The sequence below is a fragment of the Protopterus annectens genome, chromosome 1.part2 (assembly GCF_019279795.1).
Source record: "Protopterus annectens isolate FY-2018-M chromosome 1.part2, PAN1.0, whole genome shotgun sequence".
Taxonomy (NCBI): domain Eukaryota; kingdom Metazoa; phylum Chordata; order Ceratodontiformes; family Protopteridae; genus Protopterus; species Protopterus annectens.
Window position 1 is genome coordinate 1,014,458,414 of NC_056727.1, and position 21,036 is coordinate 1,014,479,449.

Below are 21,036 nucleotides of genomic sequence, written 5' to 3' on the forward strand. Positions count from 1 at the left end.
AGTCCTTCACTTTAAAATGAAAGTATTATTAGCAAGCATATAGATGAGACTGGGCATAGCTGCTTCAGGCATTGCATTCCCCTCTGAACAGAAGTGACTGAAGTCACATGACTAACTGGTCTGAAGATCTGAGCAATCCTATCCATACCATATTCTAGCTAGTTAAGCAAAAAATAAATGACTAAATACATACATGTACATAAAAAGAAACAAAAGAAAAAACTTTGATGCCCTGACTCCTTTTAAATGATAATTCCCTCTCACAAACTCATCCTTTGTGAATACCACAGATTTACAAATGGGAAGCTGTCCCAATATGCAGCTAGAATACAGATTGCAATTTAAGCAAACAATCACAAACACTGGGAGGGATCTAAATTTTGACTGGCAACCCAGTCAGCCAATACTCTCTCTTTTATCACTGCTACAACCTGCAGCACATTACTATTTACAGAGTTGGAAAGCAGCATCATGAATAACAACCATACATCTCTGGGGAGAAAAGTGTGTGTACCAGGTTGTTATGAAGGGAGCATATCAGTGAATGCAAAAAGAGTGAGTGCTGTTCACCAAAATTACATTTGATGACAGTGGAGTTTGTTTCTTTCTCTACTGTTGTGTGACATTGGAATTGGTATTTACAAGCCTGGGGGTGTTGGGGTGGGGGCTTGAAAAAAAAAAAAGTTGAGTTGTTTGTTGAAGGTGATTTGATGAACATTTTTTCCATTTATCAAAATTACTCTCGATGAGTTGACATGAATCCATTTTAATGCACCCTGAGAAATGGATATACCACTTTTATTTTTAGATTCATGTGCTAGTTTCAGTCTGCATGCCATGTCCAGAGAACTCTAAGTAAGAGCTGTGTGAGTGGATTTGACTCTAAAAGAAAAAAAGTGCATTGACCTATACAAACAAAAAATTAGCATTTAAAACTAAAATATAAAAACATTTTTCTTATCAAAGTCAGAGGGGGCTGCCATCCAGCAGCCCAACAGCACAATCTGCTGCTGTAAGTAAAGCACTTTATTTAACATTGCCCTGCAAACTGCAACATTGTTAAAATATCAGGCAATGATTTTGACTTTGCTGAAATGTATTGTATATTGGTAAATTGCAGAGAATAATGCACTATCCTTTCTTTTTCAAATATTGTTATTTCTGTGGTAAACTAGGACTTGAGAAAAGTCAGTTAATGTTATGCATTGAAACGTATATGCAGAAATAGAGCATACCAAGCACAACTGTTCTCCATGTTGCATAAAGGATGGACCATTTCTGGCCTGTCAAATGTGAGTAGAGCCCATGGTAGCTTTGGTATACATCAGTTGTCTGATTTTTTTTTTTTTTTTTTTTTTGTGATTTTGAATGAACAGTCCCTTGATGAGGATCTTAATGAAGAGGAAATAATTGGAAATGACTTCTGGGAATGCTAAGAATCATAGCAAAAGGATCAGACTGAGACTGACTGGCAGTAAGTCCTACAGTTTCACAGAATAACAGACTTGAGGCATTACTCTCTGAAAATGAGATAAAAGAAATAGCCCCATGGGTGATATAGATGGCAAAGGTGTATATTGTGTGGAGAGTAAGTCAAGGGATGGCGAGAATGAGGAAAGCAAATCCTGAAGCTCCATAACATGAGATGGATGTATGCAAGTATAAACAAGTAATATAAATATGCTAGGAATACTTGATGTGCTATGCTAAGGAAATGGATGGAGTATATCTTCATTACACTACATTTAAAGTGGAGGTAGACTGGGACTTTCCTGCTGGTATTTCATTGTGATAAGATATTGTTAACTGGACTTTAGGCAAAGAATTGTGTTCTGATGTGACAATTCTCTTGCATAAGGAAAGCAACTTTGTCTTAAAATAGTCATTTGTTGAAATGCAGTGGAGGCCTAGGAGACTGAAGGTAAAGATGGCAAACCTGGATTATGATGGCAAGTGTTAGCTGCAGATCTATGAGACAGTAATTTGGTAAGTTCATCTGAAAGTTCACACTAGGCAGGGGACAAATTAGAAGCAGATTATTTTCTTCAGAATTTATATCACAAGTATAATTTTGCTGTTGTTGTGATACAGGCTTAATGCATAAAAAAGCGATGACTGAGAACAAAACTGATTTCATAATTGGCTTAGAAGGATACTTGTCATTTTACTCCCTGTTTCGCAGAACATTGTGCTGTACAGGTTTGGTCCACATCAGTTAAATGATCCACATCAGTTTCAATAAATGAAGTTATGCAGTGAAGTTAAGACAGAGTTTAGGCAAGTGGAAAAGAATCTTAAGATTAAAGTGGTATGAAACTCATGGATGGAAGCAAGCATTGATCAAGGTGAAAGTACAACTTGACAAAGACTTTTAATAGTGTGCATGGATGTTGATATGAAGAGAGAAGTTGGATTAGGAATTGTGGCTATGAATCACATGACTTTAAGGGTGGAGAAGGAAATGTATTATGATAACTAGTGCCATCTTGGACTTTGGGAACAGGCTAAACTTTTGGTTTAAAAGGCATCATATTTTTAAGGGACAGGGAAGGTTGTTTCTTCTTTTCTAGATATTCTAGAAAAAAAAGCTTGTAATATGGAAGATGTGTGGAAGATGATGGCCTCAATAAGTGATGGGGAAGGGTTTCTATGTGAAGGTAATTCCTAACTACATTTGAATTTATACTCGGAGGCAGGTAAACTTGGATGCTGCTTCTTGGTCTATTTGTGTCATGCATATTTTGTGAACAGAAAGCATCACATCAGCCTTAAAAAACTTAGAATAAATCTTACAGCAGGATTAAATGGTTACATGACAGTTAGGGACTATGATATTTAATGAGTGTCTACATATTGGCTACAGAAGTAATTTTAGTTGACATGGTAGAGATATTAAGTTATTTTATAAAAATAAAAGTGATAAGTATGACTTAGAACTTGAAGACATTCAATTAGGTTCAACACAGACTATCAACATTTAGCTGCGGTTATTCAGAAAAGGCTAAAACTTTGGTTATGTAATATTGTTGACGAAGTGGAGGAAAGACTATTGACTATTACTTCCATTGACAGTGACAGAAGATAAGAGATAGCTCTTAATACTGGAACTAGTTAAAAACTCTTGTCATGAGGGGTTACTTCATAATTTATGAAAAGGGAATGAAAGATTTGTGTATCGAATGGATCATAGTTGTGAATGATCATTCCTTTTATATATCAGCAATGAATGGCTGAAAGAAGACTGGATGGAAATGGACAGATAAAAAAATAAGAGCTTTCTTCTCAGCCAATCATTACACACTATACATTGTAATTTCAAAGATATGGGCCTGTAACAAGGAGCAGATACATTTTATTTAACAAAACAGACAAAGTAAGTAACATACCTTTCTCCCTCTGCTACTCCCCCAGCCTGTGCATCTGGAGGGTACAGCTTAAGGTCCTTTCCTCATCACCTGCAAAAAGAAATGAAAAGAGCAACTATGAATGATGCAGTCTTCATACCACACTGATATACATTGGTCAGATCACGTTCTAAAATGTTTCTGTTGAAGAACATTGCAAAATCAGCATACTCATTTTGCAATGTTACACACACAATCCTTTACATCTTGGAACAGAACTGAACACAAAATGGGGGATCTGAGATTCAAATCCATACCTCGAAGCTACACCCACTCTCTCACTCTAACACCTACCCACCTTGCTAATCCATCTTGCCTGAGAGTGTATGGTGTGATCGCAGTGGATAGACTTGGGGTTATCAATGTGTTGAGATTAAAAATATAGATCATGGCTTAGGATTTACAAAAAGGATAACATGCCTGGCATTTAGGTAAATAGGTGGCAAGAATAAATTCATGTCAGCACAATGGTCACAAGCAATAACAGAAAATAAAAACCTCCATCCCTCAGAGAGTTGGACAGTGTCATGTATTAGAAAGCTCCTATTTACAGATAAATAAAAGGCCTTTAAATCAGGGAGACAGTAATGTATATGGAAAGACTACATGTAAAGATATTCATTGACAAAGTACACATCAGGAATCTTGAAAAATAAAAGACAAAAGCGACGCTTGGTAGATGGTAAATCCTTTATAAGCAGAAAACTCCAAATCTAGAAAAATACAAACAATATTCATCCATGATAAAACAGTACAAGCAAACACAGCAGTATTAAGCGCTTTCATCTGGTAGATGACTTCCTCAGAATACAAAATACTGCAATTAGCACCTGTTTAAATACATTGCTTACCCAATCACAAATAAATTGACATCATTTCCCCCATTAACATGGCTGCAAATACTTAATACAAGCCAAATATAAAACAATAATACATATAAAAAGTTTAAAACATCCATAAACAATATATATAACTAAATAAAAAACATAGATTTTAATTTCAACAGAGAAGATAAAGAAATTCTATCATTTAACCCAGGAGCATGATAAGCATCAAGCCTAATTTGCCATTTGAATTCTACAAATTCCAAATACTCATTCAAGGGTCCCCCACGAGGTCCCAGTTCTACCTGTTCCAAAATAAAGAACAGGAAGGAATGGGTAGGTTCACTAACCAAATGTTTATATAGTGCATTCTTTTCATTTTTGTTTCTGATATCATATAAATGTTGATAAATCCTTAACCTTAGGGCATTCTTAGTTTTACCTACATAGAAACTTGCACAGAATATACACAAGGCCAAATACACAACCCATTTAGTGTAACAGTACATCCTCTTTGAACTGGAAATATATCCAAAATTTTTGAGCTTGATTTTTTCTCTATCCATAACATAAGGGCATTGGGCACACCTCCCACACTTAAAAGTACCACCATTGTGGGTGTCAAATTTTTGCCTTTCATCACGAATCATGCACATACATCACTGTATCTCCCTGTTATGCATTTCAGCTGTATGTCTGATCATCTGACTTCCTCCAAAGATAAGGATGAAAAGATTGTTGAAGTGAATTTAATAATGAATGAAAAAGTTACACTTGAAAGCAATTTTGCAAATACTGACATATTCAACCTAGCTTTTTGGCAGCAATATAACATTCTGTTCCAAGTTTTACATATAACACTGTATTTAGAAAGGTGCTGTTGACAGACCATTATAGATTATGGAGATATTCATATAAATTTAACAAGGAACCAAATTATTTGTAAGCATGCACAAAATAATTGTTAGTACCAATAAGCAGGGATGTAGAGCAGAATTTTTGACAATGTGTGAAGGACACAATGATAAGAATATAATGATATGTTTCCCCTATGATGAGTTAAACCCATAGCACACCAACATATATTCATGTTGTCCTGTTTATCTACAGCCCAAGAAAACAACCATTAGATTTTTCTTCCGAACATACATTTACTGTGTGTGTGTGTGTGTGTGTGTGTGTGTGTGTGTGTGTGTGTGTGTGTGTGTGTGTGTGTGTGTATCTGTATACCTGAGGATAAAGGATGAATATGTTAACACCAGACACATAACTGCTATAGGAAATCATGATGTACACAAATAACAGCTATCAATACATATTACAAATGAAAGCATTTGTGTAGGCAGTCAGATAGGCATTCCTCTTGGGTTAAACATAGGGGCTGAATTAAGAATGTTCACCTTATTAAGAGGAATGCAGTAAAGAAGTTATTCATGAGTTAGGATTCACACATAGACAGGTAGACTAGGTGATACTGTCATAGTATTACTGACAACTATATAATGAATAGTCATCAGTGGCCTAGGTGCTATAGGTGTCAGTGATACTCAGCTATAGTGTATTTGTGAAATAATGTTGTCATATGTTGGAAAACAGCTGCAATGTTCAATATTATGTATATTATTAGGGTTAGTAAATAAATAAACCCTATGGGAAAAGAACCCATGCTTAGATGAAGAAGAGTCCTCACATCTTCTCAATTACCTAGAAGTGCTAATTGTCAGAACAGCAACTTAATTGTTTTAAAAGGTATGTGTCTGATATATTTGGAATACAGCCATATCTCTAAATTCCATAGGAATGCTCAGATATACTTAGTATTATGACACTTACTGTAGGCATCCACTGGTTGTCACTGCACCTCAGTGACCATCTGACTAAGTTACTCTGCATTCCTTCAATGCAGATCATCATAGCAGTGGAGAACCTATAGTTCAGTCAGGTAGATCTCCGCATGTTGCCGATGCCGCTTTGCAATCTGGTTTCCAAAGTCAGTCATCGTGAAGTTCCGTGGTCTAGCTGGCTTCACTCTAGCACAGACAGTCAACATCTGGGTGATCTCCTCCTCAGTACAATTGGACATCAAGACACATTGAAGCCTCCTGCAAGTAGCCATCTCAATAATGGTAAAATTCTAATGTAGAATAACACAGATCTGAAAAATGCTCACTGATGTCCCACTCAGTTCGCAGGTAGCAATGGTCTGATCTGTGAATTTATCAAAATCATTATTTAAAAGTGGTGCTTATGTCATGTTATCAGATCATTGAAATAAAATAGGAACGTCCTATATGTCATCCCATTTAATGATACCTATTGTGTACTTTAGAAAAGCACCTTCCCTAATTTAACTTTACTTGAGATGTATCCATATCTTAATCATTCAATTCATGATATGTTACAGGGGATGAATCTTCCTAAATCTTACTTAATAATATTGAGACAATTAAAGGATCTTTCTACTAATTACTTCAAAGACTTCAGTATCGAGGAGGAAACTTTAACTAATTGTTCAAATTTATGGTCAACTCTCAGATAAGATACCAAATTTATAACTTCTATAAGTGAACTGATAAAAGAGTTGAAATATCAAAATCAACTACTCTTGTCAAAATATTGGAAAGAAAATATACCATTGATAGAAGACAATAAAATATTAAAAGCAATTAATTTAACAATAAAATCAGTTTCTCTCCAAAAATTAATATTTACACAATTGATGATATTTAATAATGCCTACTATACACGCCTTAGCTTGCATAAATTTAACTCAAAAAACTCGCCCAAATGTCCATACTGTAAAGATCAAACGGCGGACCTCTTGCACATGTTCTGGAGCTGTAAATGTATATACAAACTTTGGAATTCCTTAAAAATTCAACTACAAAAATTGGGTTATCAACATTCTACACTTTCTTGGGAATTCATGATTCTACATATCCCTCCTAATAATTTGGATAGAACCCAAATGATTATACTTATAAATATTTTCTTATTAATGAAACTTTATATAGCTACAAATTGGTTGACTCCATCTCAAACTTCATGGGAAAATTTTAAAAGTTTAGCGATGAAACATATTCTAGCACAAAAAATTTTAATTAAGGATAATAAAAAAAATATTAATAATCCAAAAGTATGTGAACAAATTTTCAGTATTATATTAGCTTAATGTACCGAATTCAGTTCAACCCCAGGACATGCATACTTAATTTGAAAGTTGGTAGTAACAATCCATGTTAATGATATTAGATCTTTTGATTCTCGTTATTAACAATCTATGTTAATGATATTAGATCTTTTGATTCTCGTTATTAACAATCCATGTTAATGATATTAGATCTTTTGATTCTCGTTATTAACAATCCATGTTAATGATATTAGATCTTTTGATTCTCGTTATTAACAATCCATGTTAATGATATTAGATCTTTTGATTCTCGTTATTAACAATCCATGTTAATGATATTAGATCTTTTGATTCTCGTTATTAGATGTTCCTTTCTCTTCATTATTGATTTTGTTTAACTGTTGGAAGCATTCATGTAAATAGTGTACATAGTTTGTAGTATGGGTGTTAGTAGCTTAATTTGTGTATCATTTGTTTTTCTTGCTTTTTTTTTTTTTCATTGTATGAACAATTGGTAAAATAATAAAGATTTATTATTGAAAAAAAAAGAAAAGCACCTTCCCATTATGCTGAGCTATTGGTTAATGCACTGAATTCGGAGAACTTATGTGGACATGTGCAAATAGCATTTCAAAACCTTGAATTTTAATGAATCTCATTAATTATGTGTTGTGTAAATGGTACTTAAAAATGAATGCACATAGCTGGTCTTACTTTCAGTTTTACCATAGGTAGCTGCAAAGGTAATTTGGCACCAGCTAGCATAGCTTTCTTGGGGAACAGTAGCTCATTATAAACTTGTGGTAAGATTACTCATTATAAAATGTATCCTTTATATTGATGCATTTATGGAAAATGTGTGCATTATTAAAAATGTTTGTAACTTAATTTACCAGTACTCATACAGGTATTAACATCTGCTACAAAGACATGCTGTAATTTTCCATATGCAGTTGTACAGACAGATGTAAATAGCAAAACTGAACAATGCATAAAGACAGATTTACTGATTTTCCATACATTTTGTGGGTGCGTCCATACACTCTGTGGTGTATGTATGGAAAAGCATGGCTTCCGACATTATCTCTATGTTGCTATGTAGTATGTATTCCCTTTTCTGTTACGGATATTTACTCATTCTTGATTCTTAAAACAAAAATCAGAACAACTGGGTCAATATAAAAAGGATCAGTATTATCTATGGCCTGCTTATGGATCCTGATGTTTTCTGTTGCTTTCCATAAGTTGTTCAATTAATAATTTGTAGGTACTCTCTGCTCATGTGGATGGCATTTCCAACTCAGTAATGATTGTGTTGATATAAGGTCATCATGTATTAAATGTCATATGGCAGAATATTTTTGACTAGTTGTCTGTTTAGGCTGCAATTGTATTACAGCTATAGTCATTACATATTTCTGTGGTTATATGGTTTTCTGTAAGGGGTCTTTAGCCATGGCTCAAGTGGATAACCACAGTCACCTACTGAGAGGAGTAAACACATATGCTTTCAGCGTGGATTTTGTTGGGAGGGCTGTCCTTACCTTTCATCCTAGCTGTGTTCCTGTACTTAATCAGTAGTAGTGCAGCAGGCATTTTACCTTGTTGGAATGCAGCCCTCAGACCATTTTCTCTCCATATGGCAGCATCATGGACACTTCCAAAATGTATTGCCATGATGCCTGTTATCCTGCCATCTGCTGCACACACAAACTGGCTGTTCAGTGATGGTCAGCCCTTTCTGCTATTGTATCTGTCTGCTTTGGGATGAATTGGGGTCTTGATAGGCATGCCAGTGCAGTCTACTGCACCAAGTACATGTTGGAAGTTTGCAAGATTATAGAACTGATGCAAATCAGTTTTCCACTCCATGGTTGAGTCATTCACAATGTTGCACTTTGCTGCCAGGAATTTTGAAAAGTTACAACTGGCAGCTGTCTATGACACTCCTACAGCATCATCTATGTATCATTGGAATGTCCCAGATACAAGTACACTCAGGCTGAGACACACTTTTGTTTCAATTGGATAGAGTTGCCTCGCAATGTCAACTCAGACATGTGTGGGGCACACATATTGCACACAGCCTGCACCAGCTGTCTATCTAGGCAGAGCCTGTCAATTATTTGTTGATCTGACAGTTGGCTTAGTTGCAGCCTTGCTGTCAGTCTAGTTGGTCACCTTCTAGGATGTACAGCCACATCTTCCCCCATGGCTTTTTTGGTGATATTATTACGAATTGCATCATATTCCATGGTAAGAGCTTACATTCCTAGTGATGTGATATGCAATACACTGAGGATTTTGGAAACAGAGTCAGTGTTGCAGCTCACTGCATTTAAGCTGACGTTAGTGTGCACAATGTGCACAATATATTTTGGATTCCAACAGGCTGTGTGGAATCTGCAATTATCCTACGCTGAATACTTAAATAGTTGGACTAAATCTATTCTAAAACCTTCTGAAATCAGGTACGCATAAGGTGTGCTGATGTAATCCTTCGGTGTGCTGTGCTGTCTGCAGCTAGATTTTGGAATCTGGCCTTACACTTCAGTTTTAATTTATATGAAAAATATGTGTTCTTTAGTTGTTTTCACGAACTGTTCAGAAATGGATGACTAGGATAGACTGAATGTGGTAACACAGACTTTTTTGTTGATGTGGAGCAATAAATTGACTTTTGTCATACAAAGAGTTTTTCTAAGTCTGGTCCAGTAATGGAATAGTGTCTTACTGTACAGCTGATCATTTTAAAGTGAATTATTTACAGGAGATACAGCAAGAAATAAAGTGCATGAAAAGACAGAAAAGATTAGTTAGAGGCTGGTAGCAGTTTGGTTTATTAGAATTAATAATTCTCAGACCTCTTCCTTGAAGTATTAAAAACTGCCAAGATTCATTTAAAGGATTGTTACTGTCACCAAATAAAACATGCCTTCTATATGCAACATTCAAAAGTACTTTACACTGCTGTATAATAGAGATAGCCAGTAATAAACACTGAAAGCTATCATTGCAAAATGCAGGACTGATACTCTGACTATCTGCAGCCATAAAATAGGTCATGACAGTATACTCATAAATAAGTGGAAAGATATTCTTACAGTGAATGTTTTACTTGCTACAGTACATTCTGTGTCCCCATAAAATTATCTCTGAGAGCCAAAACCCCCATCATATACAATAAAAGCCATGTCAGCACAGTATTCCCAAAAGGTCATATTGGGATATAACAAAAGTGATATGTGATACAGATTCTGCAGAATAAATAAAGATATGGTAGAAGGCATGCTTATTGGAGTAAGTGTTGTAATTCCAGACCACATTTTCAAGCTGAGGTGTAAAACTGGTCATTTATGACTGATAAAGCATACATACATTGTTTAGGTTTAAAACTTTTTATTGAATATGGAACAAAATATCAGTAAAAAGTCTGATTTCTTTTTTCTTAATATAATATAAGTCTGTGATGTAGCTGTCGTGCACGTCTACAAGATGGTAAAGATAATATAACAAATAGCAGTAGGAAATAATATAAGATTTTACCAAAATCCAAACTGGTATCCAAAGAAACTGAAAAAAAAAAAAAACAGCTTCAGGCACTACTCAGTGAGACTACTTCTTTAATTTACATTGTATGTATCACTTTTGCAGTTAGATTAAAGGGAATAGTCTGTCCCAAGAAAATAAGGAAATCTGTTTAGATGTTCCTTATGAAAATTAACTGCTTGGAGCATTTTAGACATCAGTGCAATGACTGCAAGCCCATATGCTGTACATCTGCAGCAAACTTTAAACAAACAAATGTTAATATATATATATATATATATATATATATATATATATATATATACACATACACACACACACACACACACACACACACACACACACACACACACACACGCACATATATATTTAATGGTGGAATACCTGAGAGCTAGCAGTAGTGCACTTGCTTAATCCATTTTGCATTTCCCTTCCTTGTAGCTGTATTTCTAGCTTGAAAAGCTGCTCAAGTCATGTAATTTATTTTAGAATAATTTGTATTAGTTGATGAGTCTTCACTTCTCCTTATCACAAAAAGCCTCAAGTGCTACAGCAATGTGTGTGGCCATTAGCATGAGATATTACAGCTTTGCTCTTTAAAGGCTGTATTTTTCCAAAACGTCCTTTGCAATGCAAGTCCGATGTGTAAAACTCTTTTAATTTACCTTTCCATCTATCTATTTAACTATCTATGTATTTATTTATTTATGTATCTATTTATTTATTTATGGATGCAAATCTTTGCTAAAATCTTCCAGTTATATTCCTCGAGTTTACTAATTATCTAACCATTTGGAGTATAAAGTCTTGTACTGCAAACTACATGATTTTTGTTTCTGTATATGGCCCCTGCATTATTACTTTTAGACTTTTTTTCACTCATATTTATAACATGTTCTATATTATAGTAGATATATTTTGTCTTGATTCCTTGTTGGATTGCTTATTTATCCCTCAGTCCTATGATAATAGTATTCCATGCCTATTTTTACTTTGGTCACTGTTAATTCTGCATACAGCTGTGGCTGAAACAACACGTGTGATTGTATGTTTACATATGAGAAATTACATAAATCTGCTTTGATTGCTAATGGAAGATATTTTTATAATATGCAAGATGTCTCACAGGAAATTTTTGGGAAGGATAGCAGCTGTACATCACTGATTTGTTTTATAGTTAGTTCACTAAACCTGTGTTGATGAAATACATATGCCTATTTCATATATCACCATACTGAAATTAACTTGTGACAACATATAAAGTATATTTGTATATATGTGCATGTAAGGAATGTGTGCTCAAAATCCCAGTAACCAGCATAGTGGCGTGCACTATTACTATGGTTTTATTTACATACCAGCTACATGTATGTTTCATGCTTGTTATTGTGTAGGAGATAGATCTTGCTGCATGTTTAGAATAAGCTTTTTTTGGAGTGCCATTGCGTGTGTGTGCGTATATGACAGAGTGTATGCATGTGTGTTTGTGTGTGTGTGTGTGTGTGTGTGTGTGTGTGTGTGTGTGTGTGTGTGTGTGTGTGTGTGTGTGTGTGTGTGTGTGTGTGTGTGTGTGTGTGTGTGAATATGAGAATGAAGCGAAATCCATTGCCTGTTTATTTGTCAATGGGATTTTAAAAATCTGTTGTGCATGTTGGGAGGAAGAAAGACTGTGATATATGACATGAGACTGAACAACCTGCCCTTTAGCCTCCTATGAGATGCTGACTCCTGAAAAGGAAGGGTCATGTGCTTTTGCACAACATTCAGTAACGTGACAACTCTGGCCTTGCAACTGGAAAAATGCAGCCAAAAGACTTTTTGAGGGTGTCCAATTAATGGAACACTTCTGTTGCTACCAGTGGCAAGTCTAGTGTTGCTTGCTCATTTGCCTTACTGGGCAGTAATCATATTTTATATCTGATTATATATTTTTTCTTAAAGCAATATATATGTATGTAATATTAGGAAATTGTTTCTATAAAGTAAATGCATATTCAGTGATCAAAGTCAATAATTTTCAATTCATAGTCACAGGTTTATAGGTGCATAGGTAAGTAACATTACAGCTGCCTTTATGGGCCATTCTAAACTTAGTCAAGTTCCCTTTTGGTCTTTAAATTGACCTATATTGTTTGGTGTTAGACTGTTTTAAGCTATTCCATGGTCAGTAATTCTATATTATTCCAAGGGAGAATAACTGGAATCATACCATTGCTAATTGAGGGGACCCATGAATGGGATAAAGCATTTAGTAGTTGCCTCTCTCTGTTACTAGTGCAGGGAGCAGTCCTGGGATAAATTTCCTATTACCCATTTATAAATATGGGCAGGGATGAACCTTGTTTTATGTGGACGGAAGTTTGTACCAGAGCAGTGTCATCCTCTGTAAGATATATTTCTTCTTCAAAACCATTCTGTTGATGTTGCAAAAGAGGTTTAGATTCTTTGACGGACTATCGCTGATGCTATTTGACTTACTGATTTGCAGAAATGATGATTATGATCATCATTACCAACCTCCTTTTCTTCCATTTTCTACATGGGGTCAGGGCATTGTGTCAGTTGTTGCCATCTCTCACAATTCAGAGCCACTTTCCTACCTTCTTCATCAATTATGCCTGATTCTTGCAGGTCTTCTTTCATGTAATTCATTAATTTCTTTGCTGCATATCCTTATTTCCTCATGTGTTTTACCTGTCTCTCCTAAATTTTCTTCATCAGAGCATCTTCTGCTTTCAGCCACATATGACTGAACTGCCATAATCTATTCTCTTTGGCTTTCTCTGAAATTGGAGCTGCTTTGGCTTCTGCTCTGAGGTCCTCAGTTATTCGCTTATCCTACAGCGTGCATCCTATTACCCATCTAAAGATCTTCATCTCTATCATCTATAGCTTCTTCAACTGCTCTGCCTTCATTGCTCAAGAATCCTTTGGTAACCAAGGAAAGCTTATTTATTGATTAACTGATCAATTCTAATTTTTCTCTTCTATCAAGTCTAGTTCATAAAAATACAAATTATTGCTTCTTTTATTGGCATGTTTTCTGGATATAATTGAATTGTATGTTTTACATACCTGTAACAACTTTTCATGTTAATTATAAGAATATTCCATGAGGGTAAACTTGTATACAATGCTGCACACCAAACATTCTGCAGACCCTGGCATTCATAAATGCCAAATGCTATCAAGTACATAGACAATTTATGTATGTAATGATGCACAACAGCCATAGCACATTATTCATAAAGAGTACAGTGGTGCTCAACAGCACACACAAGAGTGGTCATTAATGTACTATAGCCATTGTCACTGAGGGCTGTAAATCAACTACAAAGCATGCAGGAACTGAATGATATACTATCTCTATAATGGATGCACTGCTATGTCTGTAGCAATGTCACACAGACTGGTATTAGAATCTGTACAATACAGGTATTTTTCCTGTAATATATACACAGAGCAACCACTATGAAAAGAGGTCAAAAAGTACATGATGGGACTCCAATGATACATTAGTGAATTCTGTATAATTTATATGAAAAGAGGCACCATACACATTAAGGTAAACACTGTTTAATAAAGAGTATAAATTATATCTCTCTCCTTCTGAAAATGATAAATAATAATATTATACAAATTTAAGACATATCGTGCGGTAGTGGTGCTGCGGTAGCGTTGTCGCCTCACAGCAAGATGTTGTCCCATTCGCTTCTCAGCTAGAGCATCTTCTGTGTGGAGGCATGCATGAATGGGTGTTCCTTCATTGAAGGTTGTGAGTCAGGGCTGGTAACTCGGCACGTAAAAATCCACTACCAAACCTTAGCGGACCAGAGTTCCACTGTGGCGACCCCTAACTGGGATAAGCCGAAAGACACAACAACCTTACAATAATTATATTACTATAGTACAACACTCCTATGTATATAGCAATGAAAGTGCAGTACCAATGAGGTAGACATCTGGCCTGCTCAAGGTTGTCTAAGAATAGTGCAGAATCATAGGACTATTGCACACCTGCTGTCTGTGTGCAGTGCTGAATAGTGTGGTCTGGTTAGTATGTGCCAGGTGTTTTTAATGCTCTAGAAGGAATTCCCATAAATCCATAGACTGAAGCAGAAGTACCTTTTCTTTCTGACATCTTTGCATCAATATTGCATGGTGACTTACCACATGCATAGGTTTGGAAAGAATTTCATCTACTATACATAACTTATCAGTCCACCTTTCTGTGGCATACAGTCCTCTGTGACACTGAAACCACTGCAAAAATACAGCATAATTATGTTATTTATGGCATATGCATCTAGGCACCAAGCTTCAGTGTAAATTGCTGCCTTTGTGTGTGTTTCCCTGATACTCGTGCTGCTAGAACATAATGTGCATGTATTCTAATTAATGAAAATGTTGACATGCTAAAGTTAATTTTGTATGCAAGTATGCAATACAGCATTTATACTTAATTTGCTCACTGATGCATATCTATATTGGATAACCCATAAGTAGGTCTACATGCAGACAGAACTAGTTTGCTGATACTATGGCAGTAGATTACTGTGAATTATGACACCTACCTGTAAGTGCTACATCAAACTAGATGTAAAGCTACAGTTGGTATTTGTTAGTGCTTTGATTTTATATCAAATTGCATATTGTCTTCTAAGCTGAGTCAATGAAGACACCACAATGACACTGCAACCATTTATTGATTAAAAATAGACAGCAATACCAATGCAATGAGAAAATAACATCATAATCATATGATAACACAATCTTTAACCTTTGTTCTTTTGCTGGTAGGCATAACCAAGCCCATTCTGGGTAAAGCTTAGAGTCCAGGTGTGTAACTCATGCTGCTACAGATTCACTTATAAAGACCCTTTGGTCTTGCATCAAACTCCAAACACAACTTGCCTTGGCCAAGGCCTAGTACTGAAACCAACGTGACTTCAATGCAAAGGTCACTGAAATACAACCAAGGGAAAACAAAGGAGGAAAGCTGCAAGGCAGCTGCCTATGTGTAAGCAATATTAAACTAAGGGCAAGTGGGCAGGATCCTGTGTGCTGTTGCTGAAATTGCCATTCTGTCAAAGCGACTCTTGAATAAATAGAGGACAGGAGCTTATCTCTCTGCCCCACTGCTCAAGGAAAAATAGGCTTACAGTTAAGCCATCCTTGTCCTCTAAGCTGAGTCAGGGAAGACACCATAATGACACTGTGACCATTTATTGGTTAAAAATAGACTATAATTCTGATACCATCACAAATAACATCATAATCACATCATAACAATCTGTAACCTTTATCATATTGCTGGTTGGCATAACCACGTCTATTCTTGCTGAAGTTTATGGTCCAGGTTCATAACCCAGGCTGCCTCAGACCTACTTATAAAGACCCTCCCAGCCCAAGCATAACTTACCTTGGCCAAAGCTTAATGCTGAAACCAACCTGACCCCAATGGAAAAGCCACAGAAATACAGCCAGAGGGAAACAAGATGAGGAGGCAACAAGGCAGCCACCAACCAGTATGAATGCCATTCCCCTAAAAGATTCCTCACCCAGGATTAATTGGCCATTTTTATTATGAGGGATATCAGGACACCCCTTTAAAGAATTTCTCAACTGCCAAAGTAGTGTCCAAATTGAATAAGTCAAAACTTAGGCTGTTTAAGTACACTCCATCCTGGCTATAAAAGTCATTATATGGTTTATTCAGATCCTTCTGTTTGGTCATTTGGAACCCAATTTGAATGGCTGCCTGAGCCACTCTGTGATTAATAAATCATCTGAAAATTTTGATAGCTGTGTTCTTTCTGGCTGCTTGCCACTGTAGCCTTGGCACAATCAAAGACCAAAACAACACTAGTTCAGGATACAACAAATAAAGACTGTGAATATCAGACAAAATTCTGGCTAAAGGAATTCTTCTTGGGCTATGATTTGGTTGTTCCTCCCAAGATTAATAACCAATACCCTTATTAACCTTTTATACTTCAATAACTGGTGACAAACAACCCAGGATTATGGTCTGACAACTGGTGACAAACAACCCAGGACTGGAACTATGACAGTCCCAAAAAATCAAAATGCTGGACTAACCAGCGACTATGTTCCGATGACCAATTATGCCAAACTAGACGAGACCAAGCTTGAAAGGCTGCTCTTTGGATGAAGGAATGTCCCATAATCCAGGTAACATCCTTCCCTGTAAAGACAAAATCACAGAATTATTGTCTAATATATAATAAAAAGACATCAGACAACCACCGTCAAGTTCTTTTTAGTACTTTGGTGGAGTGAACTTCCATTGCTATATCCGATGTGCATCCTATCTGAAAGGAATGTGAAGAGAACCCGGTGAAGCTATACCTTGATATGTAAGAGCTTTGGCTAAGGAAGTGTTAGAATCTGCTAACATAACTGGTTTACCGACTGGATAAAGAAAATACAAGGCCTACTTGTTCTGACTTGGGGATTATATTGTGAATGAGGTAAACCAATGGACAGGTCAAATAACCAGAATGCTAGACTTGTCCAGACAGACTTGTTGTCCTTTATTTGACAGATCAGTCTTTAACTTTCTCACTTATATCAAAAGAAAATCTTTGTTGATCAGCACACCTTCCCAACAAAGCAAGTTTAAAAACCTACCAGCATGGAAAGCCCTGTCATAAAAGTGTGTGAACAAGGTTGTCCACATGGTAAAGGCATAAAAATCTACAGCTGAAAGAAACAGAATCCTGACTATAATAGCAAGGAGATGATGTCTTCTTGGGTTTCTGGGATCTTTTGAGGCTTCCCTGGCATTTTCCCAACCTTTACAATTTCTACTTGTCAACCAGTGTGATTAGAATAATCCTTAAGCCCCACCAAGAATGTCAACTAGCTTAGGGCTGCCAAATGTATGGGTAGCATATTAGGAGACTCTCCCTTACAACATCTGTGTACCAAAAATTCTCCATCAATGATAGTTTGATAGTCACCAGCATCTTTGACTCTGGGATGCTGATTTGTAAAAAACATCAAAGGCTTGCACTGATGATCAGCCACTGCTGAAATTGCCACTCAGTGAGAGTGACTCTCAAATAAATAGAGGCGAGGAGCTCATTGCATTGCCCCATTGCTCAGCTTGAGGACAAACAGGCTCACAAATAAGCCATCATTGCATCACACTCACCTGTGCACTACCATGCTTAATTGAATGATGTTGGCATGTGCTTTTCTGCAGTGCTGTCAAAAAAAAAACAATTTTACACAGAAGGAGTTAGAGATGCTCCTTAAGATTGTTGACAGTCATGTTATGTTTCAAGTGGTGAATGTAGGTAACTATGAGGAGAAGCAGAGGTGCTCAACAGAAATCATAGCAAGTGTGACACGAATGGACAGCCATGGTAACATGGACATGGAATGCCATTAGCAAGTGAGATATATAGGACTCAGCCAAGAATAGGGCAACAGTGTTAAGAAAAGTAATGGATCATGGTCTCTCTGCCAAATGGGCATGCTACATGTTGCAGATGAGAAAAAAGGTAGTGACATTAGCCTCAGAGGTATTCCTGACAGGTGTACTGGGTGGTATGGTCATCACGACCCGTTGTGCTAGATGATGTCACACAAGGTTCCTATGGTGCCTTACATATATTATCATTTACCAACATACATGTAATTTTGTCTTGAAGTATTCCAACATTTGAAGAATGTTCTTTTTTTTTTTGTCTAGGAGAGAGAATGGCAAGGGCACAGCCAGCTCTATTGGCAACTGTTTGCCTACATTAGCTAGATGGCACATCCATTGGAGTATGTATTATGTCTTTGTGTATCATAGTTATTCTTTGAGGTGTGGGGGTTTATTATGCAGCTCACATATTTTTTTTTAAAGTTCTGCCTCTACTACCTCTGGCTCTCCTTACCATTCACATGATGAGAAGACAGGGTAAGGCACCAGCAGAGGTGATCATGTATCTATTACATCCTCATGAGCTGTTGATGCCATTCCAATGCTTAGGATAACAGGCTACTTGCCAGATGCCAGCAGTGACACTGCCTGTGCTGGGCATGTGAAACAGCCTAAGACAGTGTCTGCAGAGCCATCCTCTAGCATATCTCCTTTGCCATCACCATGGGAAAAGGTGGGTACATCAAGTATGTGTTGCATGTAGGTTGTGGGATGGTAACTCAACCAAATGTGGTTGACAGTACAATAATTATAATTCTGAGTCTGGTGGTGATGGCAAACAGCTCAATAATGGAATAACACTAACATAGCCTACAGAGAGGTTTACTTCAGCAACTTCATGACAACAGCATCAGCATAGGTTGCTTCAGACCAGAATAGGGGATGTTACTACTACTACAGTTCTAGAATGACATGCACAGCTACTGTATATCAACCTGCAGACACAGTCATTCTCAGCTTCAGGACTGTAGGCAGTGGATTTTATTTCACAGTGTATGTCCTATACAGCATATTTACAGTCAGATCAGAGGCATGATGACCTCCTTGTGATATAGAGTGACAATATGCTGTAGTTGAGATGCTGCACCAGCAATGTAAACAGGCTGTGGTATGAAGCAGTAATTATGGGCAGTAGTGAAGATGCTGTCTGCTGTTATTTAGGCATGACATTCTAACTTATGTACCTCCATGAGAAGGAATGTATCATCATCATCATCATCATCATCATCATCATCCCATGCATCTGGTGTGGCAAAAATGTCCATGTGAAAGATACAGACAGCTGCATCTTTACCATGTGGATGGGTGGGTACACCAACCGAGAGGCCACCATCTCCTCATCTGGTAAGCTTTGTGTCTCTGCTGAAAACTGTGACATTTAACATTTCAGGTGTGGGTGGTCATGTCTGATCAGCGGAAATGGGAATCACTGCAACACAAGTGCATAGCAGGACATGTGCAATGCTATCTATCTCTACCTGTGAACATAGAAGAGATGTGAGGGTTGCTCCATAGATCATAAGGTCCTGATCTACATGTGCCTCAGTAACCTTCTGCTGCCTGATCCTTGTGCCATGGGCGTGGGAGATGATCACACTTATGCTGTGATCCCTACCCTACCAGCATTTCAGCACTGTATTCCATGCCATTATTCATATTATCTCTGTATATGATAGTGCCAGGCTAAGTATATTAAGTGAACTATGTATCTTTATACTTATTTAACTCTATACAGCTACTGCTGCTTTTATTATTTAATTCAACTTTCTCATTATCTTCATTGGTAGATCTGTGTAATGACAGCAACCTCCATCATCTGTGCACTTTATTGCTTTACTATCTGTGAACCTTATTGTGGGGTGGGGATTTAACCTCCTCAGCTTTCTCCTTTCTGTCATATTATGGGCATGTTTCAAGGTTCATGAGCATCACATTCATGAGCATCACATAATGCAGAACTATGAATATATGGCATGCCTCAGCAACTGTATATGAGGCTGTTCAAGTAAAGCTCTTCAGAGAGCAGAATCATATCTATAGGTGATCAAAGATATGTTAATTCATACACCATCTATGGCAGTGAGTCTAATTATAGGCCTCCTTGCAGGGATCACATGAGCTTCAGTAGTCATTGCTTTAACATCCATGGAATATATGCCCAGCCTCAGACATAGGGTAGGAGACACTGGAGTGCCAGAGATTTGTATCACGACTGTACCTGGATTGTGGACTATCATATCTATGATATGATCTATGTAACCACATACCACCTGGCAGTTAGCCAAGTAGGAGGAATACTCATTAAGGTAAGCAGGTACATAATCCGTAGATGGAATGGGACCGTGTCACATATCTGAGAGTAAAGCTGTAGAATACAAAAAATGTGAGCAAAAGATACTGGGAAAATAGAAGGATGCATTTAAGTGAATAGGAACAGCAGTTGAAAAGATGAAAGCAGGATGTGTGAAGAGGGAAGTATACCATAGATCAGATGTTATTTCCACTACCAAATGTGTGAACAGGAAGTCCATGAATAGAACAGCTTACCTCCACCCAAACAGGAGCACATGAAGGCTTAGCTGTGGAGGGAAAATACCACATAACTGATAAACACTGCACTGTGTACAGCTAGGTGCACAACCAATGTCTAAAGCAGTTGCTCATTAATGG